The sequence below is a fragment of the Choloepus didactylus genome, chromosome 14, assembly GCF_015220235.1.
Source record: "Choloepus didactylus isolate mChoDid1 chromosome 14, mChoDid1.pri, whole genome shotgun sequence".
Taxonomy (NCBI): Eukaryota; Metazoa; Chordata; class Mammalia; order Pilosa; family Megalonychidae; genus Choloepus; species Choloepus didactylus.
The window spans coordinates 8,527,577-8,538,487 of NC_051320.1; the positions used below are offsets into that span (position 1 = coordinate 8,527,577).

At 38.3% G+C, this 10,911-nt stretch overlaps 1 pseudogene; it reads right to left on the reverse strand.

Annotated features, from left to right (window-relative positions):
- Positions 1 to 1,627: 1,627 nt before the first annotated feature.
- LOC119509162 lies at positions 1,628 to 2,387 on the reverse strand (annotated as a pseudogene).
- Positions 2,388 to 10,911: the final 8,524 nt, after the last annotated feature.

Consider the following 10,911-nt stretch of genomic DNA (forward strand, 5'->3'; position numbering starts at 1 on the left):
CTGTGGGATGCAAGCAAAGGAAATAGGGTAGTATTTCAGACATTTGGGTGGAGCCAGAAAGATCATGCGGCCTTTTTCCAAGTACATGGCCACCAAGTAGGAAAGGTTGGTGATGGGAGAGAAGAAGGCTAAAATAGGAAGGTAATCCTGTGCACCTGACAATTAGAAGGAATAAAGGATCAAAACTAAAGGCAGGCTACAAGAGTATCAAGAAGTTCTTAAAAACCAAAAGTGGAAGCACAAAACTTACAGTTAATGCTACCCAACATCATGGTGCACCAAGAACATTGTGACTTGTGGCTTCCTAAGTTAGAAAATGCCATATCCAAAAATTTAAATGAAACACATTACTTTTATCCAATTGACAACCCCCCACCCCTCAACAGAAATTGTTGGGGGGGGGGTTGGGGGAGGAGGAATGGAAAGGAGAATTGGACATGGTTAGGAACAGTAGTTACATGAGTAGTATTTTTGTTATTATGATAAATTTCTTATTTAAGCTTGGTAAAAGCCCATTAGCTGCCAAAAGGGAATAAGGAATAAATTTCCAAAAATGTACAATTTCTTTTAGAGAAGTTTTAAAACCAAAAAAACTAATTTACATGAAAAGCTGTAGAGAAAGTAGTGGAAAAGTCCATTCATAAAACTTTCATTCCACTTACATCAACTTAATACACGTGTCCTTAACAATTATGCTTGGATTGTTCATGAAAATTTCATAAGACATTAAACAAAGCTAGCCATCATCAAGTTATTTCCCTGTTAACTATTTTTACAGCACAGGCATGTTAGGCAAGTATCAAAAAAAAAAAAATCACAAAAGCAGAAAATCTAAAAAAAAGTTAAATACATAGGTTTTTTGTTTTATTGCTGTGCTTGATATACACAAAGTAATGGATAACAAGCAACTCATTTTTACTGCATTGTTACTTGCACATTTGTTCTTAGGTTGCCTAAAACATTTAAAGACAAATAAAATGAATATAGCAAAAATAATGAAAGCAAACAGCAGGTAACTTTACAAATAATGGAATGTGAACCATTTCTGCCCTTCTTCAGAGTAAACTGGGTAACAACTTTTGTCTAAAGGAACACTTCTGCAGCTGTAGTCAAAGAAATGCCCATTGAGACTGTATTCCACAGATACACATGGTTCAACATGTAATATCTGTGGGATATATTTTCTACCACAGCCTTGAAAGTGCTCCAAACCTTAAAGCACCCACAATAACTACACTTGTGACTGAAACCAGTTATCCCTTTTATTGCCCACTAGGACAAACCAATATGTAGGCAGTTTTCTTTGCTTAGACATGGAAGCAGTTTTAACACTGGCCCTTGTGAAGCCACAATGTACCAAAAGTACTATGCCAAACATTTATAACTTGTATAAAAATTCCATTTCCCCATATTGACCGACTCAAGATGAAAACAGATAACTCTCTGTTAACTGGCTCTACTCCCCTAATATTAAACATAAAAACCACATGGGAAACACAGAAATTCAAATAGAAGTAATATAAACCTGTCATAATCATAAACAAAAGACTATTTGTGGGACAGCATGGATGACAAATGATCTACTGTGTAAATTTTAGAATGAGGCAGACAAAAGTTGGAAGACCAGTTAATTTTCCCCTCCTTCTCTTGCTTCAGCTTCATCTCCTTGGGTATCCAATGTCCACAATGTCAAGTTGTCTCTCGGTGACTGCATTATTAGCATGCTGTCTTTGTATGACTCTTCACTTGACGTATCAAGTTCAGCAATGGCTTCATCAAAAGCTGTCTTTGCAAGAGAGCAGTCTTTCTCTGGGGAGTTCAGAATCTCATAATAGAACACAGAAAAGTTAAGGGCTACACCCAATCTGATAGGAAGTGTTGGTTGCATTTCCTTTTTGCTGATTTCAAATGCTTCTTGGTGTGCTTGTTGTGACTGATCCACAGTCCCTTTCTTGTCATCACCAGCAGCAACCTCAGCCAAGTAAGTGTCCTTTCATTGTCAAATAGAAGACTCTGCTCTCTGCTTGTGAGGCATTGGGGATAAAGAACTTTTCCAAAAGAGACAGTACATCACTGCTGATATCTCTGAGCTTGGTCTCAATTTTCTCTCTGTATTCTCAAGTCATCTGCTGTTTTTTCTCAGCACCTTCCGTCTTTTGCTCAATACTTGAGATGACCCTCCAAGATGACCTAAGAGCTCCCACAACACTTTTATAAGCAACTGAGAGAAGATTCCTCTCCTCATTGGATAATTCAGCTCCTTGCTCAGTTACAGACTTCATGCAGGCTGCCATGTCATCATACCACTCAGCCTGCTCGGCCACTTTGGCCTTCTGCACCAGCTCATTTTCATCCTTGACTGGATGTTCTGTATCCAGAGTAGGAGGCGGTGGACAGACCGGGCTCGGCAGTCTCTCAGGTACTTTAATTTTGAAAAAAAAAGAGAGATAAAAATAGTTTCTCTCCTCATTTCCCTCCTGTAGGGTGCATGGACTCCAGCTAAGACCCTAGCCTAGACAATCAATCTAGTAAGAAATCCTGTCCAGATATTGGTATCATAGGGAATAGGTAGGCCAGAGAAGTGTTGAAGGAAGGTAGGCTCAGGTTTGGGGGTTTTCTTTGTTCATTTGTTTATGAAGCTACAAATGTTTATAAACAAAAGAGCACTGTGGTGGTTTGGAGCTCTGTGTACCCCAGAAAAACATGTTCTTAAATTTAATCCATTCCTGTGGGGATGGACCCATTGTAAGTAGGACCTTTTGATGAGATTACTTCAGTTGGGTGTGGCCCAGGAGTCCTTTATATGCAGACTGAAACTCAGAAAGAGAGAGAGAGAGCCCAGAGGCAGAAGCCAGAAGCTGAAATTCAATGACACCCAGAAGAGAAGCGAGAGGCCAGGAGAGGCCTCCATGTGCACTGCCATGTGCCAGAGGAGCCCGGGACCAAGGATCACCAGCAGTCAACCCCAGAGCACCACAGTCTTTGGGAAGAAAGCATTGCCTTGATGATGCCTTGATTTGGACTTTATTTTAGCCTTAAAACCATGAGTTAAGAAATTCCCATTGTTTAAGCTGACCCACCGCATGGCATTTGCTTGAGCAGTCCAGGAAACTGAAACACATTTAATAACACTTTGTTCATAATTCTTGACAATAATCATTCAAAGTCTATTTTGAGGAAATTCCTTTTTATCACAAGCATTTTGTGTGTGTCCACATGGTATTGCTTGGGAGCTGGCAGAGTTGAACCTCTGGCTCTGGACCTTCCAAGCTCTTTCTTCCTATTTCCCTTAGAGCACTTCGCACAGTGTCTGCTGCCCAATTTGTTTGAACACCTGTTGGGGAGAAACTGTCTCATTTCTCCTTGTGTACGTCCCAGCACAGAGAATGTGTGCCTATGTTATCAATAAAGATTTGGAGGAAGAATAATTGAAAGTTCATAAAAGAAACTCAAAATTAAAAGTGGTAAAAACAATACTCAGAATGTCTCAGATTATGCACGTAGTTGGAAGCAGGTGTATTCGAAGGGGTCAGTGTTTCTAAGAGTGAGAACTGCAGTCTGAGATCCAGCCACAATTGAAGTACAAAATTTACAGAAACCTTGAAGCTACAGGGGGAAAACAGCTTAAAATAAATAAAAGGTTGTTTTTTGTTTTTTTTTTAATGTTTTACTCTGTTCTCTTAGCATCCAAGTTGGGATAGTAGCACTTTTGTTAATAAATTCCTATCTCCCCAGTTGGTCTGTACCCAGATTTTACATCAGTGTAGTTATTCCTGCATGTATATCAGTCAGACATTAAGTCATTTGTGTTGTATTAATTGATCCCAACCTTAAAAGTGACTTTAGTAATAACAGTTCATTTAACTCTTTTTTTTTTTGAATGCTAACTACTACAACAAATATTTCCCAAGTCTCCATGGTTTAATATAAAACAAGTTTATTTATTTGTTTACCTATTTGTTTACTTGCCATGCAAAGTCCATGATTGCATAGCTCTCCCATATCTTTCATTTGGTACTGCTGCCGATCTAGTCGACCCTCATTGTTTGTGGATTCTGCATTCATGGTGCTTTTCTGGTTATTCGTAGATACGCACAGAGCAGCAAAATATTTGCATCACCAGATGGACATGTTTCCAACGGTTGAAAAACATCACGCCTTGCCTTCTTCTTTCAGCTGCATACTATAACCAGGGGTCCTTTTTGCAGTATATTTGGTGCCATGAATTTCACTTTTTCATGCTTTTGTTGGACATTTTGCTATTTAAAATGGTCCCCAAGCATAATGCTTTTGTGCTGTCTAGTGTCCTAAGTGCAAAAAGGCCGTGATGTGTCGTACAGAGAAAATTCGTGAGTTAGATGAGCTTTGTTCCAGCATGCGAGCCAGTGCTAATGAATCAATGCCTTATTTAGGAGCTCCAAGTGCCTGTCCCAGTGCAGTTTAGGATTTAACTTGCTTACATTTCAGTTCAGAGACTTTGTTTAAATGTTGCTCTAAAATGTTCTAAAGGCAACAGTACTGTTCCTAAATGCATTAAATGGGGACACGGCTGGTGAAGCAAATATTCATAGTACCCCAAGGGGGCTAAGACCTGCCCAACCCATCTCACCACACCCAACGCATGCTGCAGAGAAGTTAGCTGCAGAGAGTGCTGTCCTGGGAAAGGCCTGCTTGAAAGGTTGGCACTGGGCTGGCATCTGAGAACTTGGATTTGGGGAGGGTCCACCCCACCCTAACGATAAAGGGGGCTCACCATGCTTAAATTGTCTGTACAATGTGGTCTGTGCTGAACACCTGCTTTCCTTCTGGGAGTCTGGAATGCCGGTATGTGCCAGGCAGGCAGTGCCTATTTCACCAGCCTCCAATACCCCCTGATGCTGCGTCTCCAAGGAGGCTCCCTGGTTGACAACATTTCGCATGTGTCATCACAACTCGTGGCTTGAGGAATTAAGTGTGTCCTGTGTGATTCCACTAGAAGATCCTTGGAAGCTTGTGCCTGAGTTCCTCCAGGACCTTTGCCCCTTGCTGACCTTGCCTTGCTGATCTTGGTCCGTGTCCTTTTTCTGTAATAAGTCATAGCCACGAGCATGACTGCAAGCTCAGTCTGAGTCTTCCTGGTGAGCTGTTGAAACTGGGCTAGTCTTGGGGACCCCCCCAAGACAGATGCACACACCAGTCTCTCCCTCTCCACTGGCTCCTGTCTTCTGGACCGGAATGTGCTTCCCCAGATGCCCACTTCACTGATTCCTTCCTCTTCTGCAAGTCCCTGCTCAAATCTTCACTTCCAACAACACCAACCCTCCAAGCCAGGACCAGGGTGCGGTGAGCAGGGGCCTGACGCACAAAGATGCGGGGGGCACTCAACTCACCCTCAGGTTCCAGCAGATGGTCTTCAGAACCGTAACCACCCCAGATGGAAAACTGTAGACACTTCCCAACCCCAGGCACACCTCACTGCCTTTTTCCTACTCTAATTTGTTTTGTCTGTGGCATTTATTACTATCTAAAAATATACTTATTTATTATGTTTATAATTTATTTTTTCTCTCCTTCTACTAAAAGGTAAGCTCCCTAAGGGCAGAAATTTTTCTTTTTTTAGCTCACTGGTACATCTCAAGCACCCAGGACATTGCCTGGGACACAGTAATCATTTAATAATTATTTGTTGAATAAATGAATTCACTTAAATATTTATCACTTGTATCAAAGTTATTGTAGACAAAATAGAAGGCTTTAGCTCTTCTAGTATCAGAAAAAACAATGCATCAACTACTATAGGATAAAAAAATAATTTTATTCATATGTCAAATCTTAGATATTAAGCATATGTTCCATATAGACAAATCTAGATTAAACACAATGCTAAGGATATTATATAATCTGGTCTATTGCACTTCCTGGTTAATGGTTAACATATTTTTTCAACCTTTTGTTTTGGAAATTTTTCTAGTACCTTATGAGTTAATGGCTAATATAATATTTCTTTAATTATTTACAAATTTGTAGAGTCTCATAATATTAATTTCAGATCACTATTTCTCTTTATACACCAACACACGATACAAATGGAAAGCATGGAAGACTGAGCTGAAAGGTAATTGACTACAATTAAATCCCTAATGTGAACTAATTTTAATGTCATTTTTAAATTTCTCCTATGTGAGTGAATAAAAATTCTGCTTAACTAATATTTGAGATTTAAGTCTATCTGCATTTTTCTAAATTACTTAATATGAAATACATTTCTTCAGACCAGGATACATCCATTATCTTTAGAAAATCTTGTTAGGATTTACTTGAATTTTACAAAGTATTTATATCAGCTTGCAGCTGTGCAAAGGCATAACTCCCTTAAGGCTAAACACAGAAAAAATTTCACCTGGAATAGATGGTGCCACAAGGCATTTCTTATCTGAGGTTTGATGTGCCTGTCTTTTTAAATAAAGGAACTTTAGATTCTTAGAGCAGTCTTATCAGAAGTGGCAGCTGGCTACCTGGAGCATGATGATGTAACTCATCCTCCAAAGGCCAAGAGTGAAAAGAAGCACGTTCAGTCATTGCCCTGAGACAGCAGCTGGGTCACCTAGTTGAACAGGCAAGATTAGCCACCATCATGCTCAGATCCCTGTGATCAGTTTATATCAACTAATCTGAAGATAAAACCATGGGCACGTGTATACTGAGGACCAAGTATTTAACCATGAAAAATTCATTGAGTGTAAACTAACATGCCTTCAACCAAAACAGGGTTTATCCTGTTGCCATCATAGCAGAAAAATATTTGCTGAGAACATAAATTGCTTGCTATGATAATAAATAGATTTTTCTAAGAAATCATTTGTGATGTAAGAAGAGCTGATTTACAAAGGTCATTTATCTTAATTAGGGTTGGAAAGTGACCCTAAAGTGTGAGAATTAGATTAAGTTTAGCTTTCACACAGGGTGGGGGCAGCTCAGGGGAATGGCAGAGGGTTAAGAAGCCAAGTTGTAATCGGTGGCCGGTCCTCCTGTTTATCCGCCCACTATCCTTGCAATGTGGAGACTCAGGGGGTAAAGTTTCCTAAAATAGCCTCATAACTTGTTACCAAACTAGCTCAGACTGGCTCTGCAGTTAAAGAACAAAGGAAAGACGCCACATAAGCATAGAAGTGGTGTCAGTGCCTTATGTGGGCATAACAGTTATAGTCAGGGATGGAGGCTTGTTTCAAATGTTTCTTGTTTCAAATGTTTCAAATTCCCACCTGGTGACTTATTTTGAATGTTTCAATTTTGCAAGGGCTGAATGTTTCAAATCTGAGCATGCTATTTAGGCCTGTCAAAAGGGCTATAACCTCTGGAGTATCCAGCCAATGGAGAAACAGGGGAGGGACTTGCATGTTAGGCTTAGGGCATAAATAGTACTGTATTCTATTGTTCTGGGTGCCAACCACCACATTTTGATTACATGCCCATTCTTGCAAGATCATGAATAAATTCCGTTCTTCTCCACAATTGGGTGAGCATATATTCCTTTTTAGGTATAGTGCTTGTTTCTCACATAAAGTATGTTTTTGTCCTCAGATCCAAGCAAAATAGTAACTTGTTTTATTATAATAAAAGGGTACTATGAGAAAAAAACATACCTTTAAACCATATCACTCTAATTCTCCACATGATTATATTTGAAAATTACATATAATAAAAATGTAAATTATCTTGCCTGTGCTTTCAAATAAAGGAAATTGTGAAAGTAACAAGATCCAGTAATTTATATCACCCCAAATATTTTTTAAGCCGTCCAAAATAGAAAGTGCATTGATTTCGACCTCTTGTTAAGGTCAGAATATTGAAAGGGGTAAAACTTAGTCATCCCTAATGATGATTGCATAAATTGTTCACATTCTATAGAATGTTATCCTCTAGGCTTATATTTTTGATTTAACAAAAATGCCCATATTCTCTTCTCTGCTGATCAATGACTGCATTGCACTGTTAATGAATCAAAGACATCATTTCTCCGCTTTGGTAATTTTGCAGCACTATTACTCAGCACCCTTTAATAGGTCTGAATAAATCTCAAATAGCATTCTATTACCACTAGTTTGTTGACAGTCTAAAATATATCTATAGTGAACAGATACTTTGGTCATTCTGGAAGGTGCTTTTTTTATGGTTTGTGGGGAGGGAATGCTTTCTGAGTATAGTATGTAAGGATTGAGGAAAACTTTCCAATTTAAATACTGACATTATTAAATATTGAGATCCTCTTACAGTAGTAATATTATTCTGAAAATCTAGAGGGAAGAAATCTTATTAATTTTCACAGAATGGTTCAATCAACAGTAGTTCATTTAGTAAGTACGAGCTGTATTTACTAAAAATCTCAATTTATTAAATGATTTCTATGGTCTAGGAACTGGGATAGGTATTTTATACACATTATCTCTAATATACATAGCAATCTTGTAAATTGGGTATTTTATTTCCATTGGAATAGATGATGAACTGAAATTCAGGAAATTAAGTAACATGTCTAAGATCCAAAAGTTTGTAAAGCCATGGTCCTTTCTAACATTCTTTATAAATCATTCATCACAACCACTACAACACAATGCCTGCTGTATTTAGCACTCTCTGCTCAGTGCTGTTAGCCATTAAAATAGTAATAATAAAGCAAATAAGTTCAGGTTGCTCTGAGTTATCTCTGGATCAAGTAACTGGCTCAGAAGATAATGAGACAATATACAGTGTGCACACATGTCAGTGTGCATGTGTATGTGTGTATGAGAGAAGCTTGTAGTGCAGAGGGGAAGAAAAATGATAACATAAGGCATTTATTCCATTCTAGTGTGAGGATTGAGGAAAACTCTTCAATGGTGCATTTGGTGGCAATGCACAGGAAGTAACCTTGTAGCAAGTTGGTTTTACAAAGGAGATGCATTTCTAACTTACTCATGTAGGGTAAAGGAGAATAATACCAAACTCAGCAGGAAGAGGCCCCAAAAGATCATTGGTTTGTTTGGTTGTTTTCTAATATTATGAATAAGGGAATTGGAACCGTAGAAGATTTAGAAATTTTTTTGAAGTCTCTTGTCTAATAAGTAGAAGGAATAAGTCCTGCATCCCCTGATGATCCTACATGAATCATAGATTTCAGCAACATTCCTCAATAATGCACAAAACTTTTCAGGTCTAACTAGTATGTTGAATTATTTAACCCATAAAAAAGAATCAACTTAGCACCTTTATCCAACCGAGTATTGGCAGACATTTTGTTTGGTTCATCTTTCCTATTTTCACAAGTCACTGGTGTCTCTGAATAAATAGAAATCTTAAAAAGCATCAGTATTCGTTAACATTAAAAACTTCAATTGTCCAAACAATTGCTAGTGGCTCAAACAATATTTTTATGTATCACTTAATGTAAGAATATTGTTTCATTAAAGTTAATATGTTTATCCTTCATGTTTATATAGAAACAAGATCCTGAATGTGATAATTGTTATTCCATGTTTAGAGACTATGTCTTGTTTCTCTCTTACACATGTGTATACAATACATGTACACTCACATGTGCATACATACATGCATACACATAATATATAGTCACATACACATGCACACACATGCACACTCACGTGTGTGCACACTCACGTGTGTGCACACTCATATATTGTCTCATTATCTTCTAAGCCAGTTACTTGATCCAGAGATAACTCAGAGCAACCTGAACTTATTTGCTTTATTATTACTATTTTTATGACTAGCAGCACTGAGCTGAGAGTGCTAAATGAGGCAGGCATTATGTTGTAGTGGTTATGGTGAATGATTTATAAAGAATGTTAGAAAGGACCATGGCTTTACAAAGTTTTGGATCTTAGACATGTTACTCATTTTCTGAACTTCATTATCTATTCCAATGGAAATAAAATACCTGATTTATAAGATTGCTATTGTATATTAGAGAAAACGTGTATGAAATACCTATCCCAGTTCCTAGACCATAGATGTCATTTAATAAATTTAGCTTTTTAGTAAATATAGCTTGTGGTGGTTACATTCATGTGTCAACTTGACTAGTTTATGGTTGGTCAAGCAGAAACTGGCTTGATTGTTACTGAGAGGATACTTCATGGATGTAAATCATCGGTAAGTTGATTGCATCTATGGTTTATTGCATCTGCAATCAACTGAGGAGATTGACTTCAACAATGAGAGAAGTTTCCTCCAATCAGTTAAAGGCCTTAAAGGAAAAAGTGATGATTTTAGCAGTCAGAAGAAAATTTTCCATCTCTACTTCAGCCAGCCAGCTTCTCCTGGGGAATTCATGGAAAACCTTCATCAGAGTTCCCAGCTGTGGTCTGCCCCATGAGTCTTGCCCATCCCCACATGCATGAGCTAATTCCTACAATAATCTCATAATATTTGCATATTACATATATAATAATATACATATTATATACGTGTGTATATCCTGTTGTTTGTGTCCCTGGAGAATTTATTACATAGCTTTTTAAAAAACTTAGCTGAATGACTGCTTCACAATTTGACAAAGGTGCTCTGAAAATTTATTAAAACAAGCAAAATGGCCTATAGTCCCGTTTTCCTCTATTATCCAACAGTGAACATGGGTCCTTCATGTTGACTTGATTCCTCTAATAAAACAATTTTGTCTTGTCTCATGCACATATTTAGCACATGCATCCACGGGCAGGCATGCAGATTCAGATTCCAGTCCAGAGTTCCAGGATGTGGACATCTGTGAACTGAGAGGCCTCGAGTGACCTTACACAAGCCTGGAGATGCTGCACCAACTCGGGCAGGAGACATTCCCATGGACTGTAATGTGGGTGGTTGCTCTTTTCCTAGGAAAGGTCTCATGGTAGGCATACATTTTATACCCCACTTTATATCAGAAGGTGTGGCAGCCTG